Below are 1,559 nucleotides of genomic sequence, written 5' to 3'. Positions count from 1 at the left end.
CATCCTTTGCATTAACTTGCACGATTAAATTGCATATGCATATAGGTGTAGGAATACATGCATACACTTACATAAGGTTTTTCCTCTCAAAGGTTTGGCCGGATGACGATGTGGGGGAACATATAGTAAAGATTGGCTTGGAAAGGTTTTAGGAGCTAAGTCTAGATTGATCTAAAGGGTTGAATGGATTGTCGAGCGAGGTAGAAATAGCTGATCCAATCCTAGAGCGAATGAATATCACGTGGGATGATTTTGTCTCCTAAAGTCTAGAGGAGTGGAGGTTACGAACCAAGCACGAAACGTCTCCCTAAAAACCACCCTTTGACCTCTAAGTTAGGAAGCCTATAGGAAGCAACAAGCCCTAGAAAATACGATGCATCCTGACACTCCTCTGTCATCATCTCGTTAATGAAAATCATTCGGGGACATGAGTGCGTCGAAAATGAAGGCTCGGGTCTAAGTTGTGGGACAAGGACACAAAAAGAAAAAAAAAAGAGAGTGATCTCGTCAAATTCCAACGTCCTAGAAGCCCGGGATTGCATCATATGAAAAAAAAAAAGAGAGAAAGGGAAAGAAAGAAAAAGAAGAAGAAAACAAAAAAATCCGAATAAAAAGGAAAGATATGGGGCAAGAGAAAACATTGAAGTTATAGGCTAAGTGACTTTTGGGGTTCTCATTTGGGATGTGTTTAGGAGACATGCTTGACAAGTAGGAACTATTTCATCCTAGACCGCAGGAAGCAATGAAAATCCCATTGATAAGATTTCGCTCGAGTGTTGGAAAAGATAGAGTATACAAACCCGATTTCATTCGCAGCGACTTTAACCCATACAACCAATCCACTCAAAACCCCCACTTGTTCTCCGACTGTATCTTATCACCCCTTGGATAGTTTTATAACTGCACATTTACTCGAGGACGAGCAAACCTCAAGTCTGGGGGGAAAGAAAGAAAAAGAAAAAGAACACAAAAACACGAATAAAAAGGAAAGATATGGGGCAAGAGAAAACATTGAAGTTATAGGCTAAGTGACTTTTGGGGTTCTCATTTGGGATGTGTTTAGGAGACATGCTCGACAAGTAGGAATTATTTCATCTTAGACCGCAGGAAGCAATGAAAATCCCATTGATAAGATTTCGCTCGAGTGTTGGAAAATATAGAGTATACAAACCCGATTTCATTCGCAGCGACTTTAACCCGTACAACCAATCCACTTAAAACCCCCACTTGTTCTCCGACTGTATCTTATCACCCCTTGGATAGTTTTATAACTACACATTTACTCGAGGACGAGCAAACCTCAAGTCTGGGGGGATTTGATCACACGGGTTTTTCACCGGTTTTATAACGTCATGCATCACAATTCTTCTCACATTCTAGGCATCATAGGACGTTAGATGGTCATGGGTAGGTTGTTTTGCTTGTTTTTCCTTGCAGGAAGACTCCACGATGAATCCTCACGAAGCGGGCACGGAAGAACAAGAATAGAGAATGCTCGGGAAGCTCAGACAAAATGAGCGACCCGCCCATTTTATGGGCGGTCGCTCATTTTGTGAGCG

The sequence above is a fragment of the Tarenaya hassleriana genome, unplaced genomic scaffold (genome assembly GCF_000463585.1).
Source record: "Tarenaya hassleriana unplaced genomic scaffold, ASM46358v1 Cleome84, whole genome shotgun sequence".
NCBI classification, from domain to species: domain Eukaryota; kingdom Viridiplantae; phylum Streptophyta; class Magnoliopsida; order Brassicales; family Cleomaceae; genus Tarenaya; species Tarenaya hassleriana.
The sequence above is the reverse complement of the archived record's forward strand: the minus strand, read 5'-3'. Positions refer to the sequence as shown.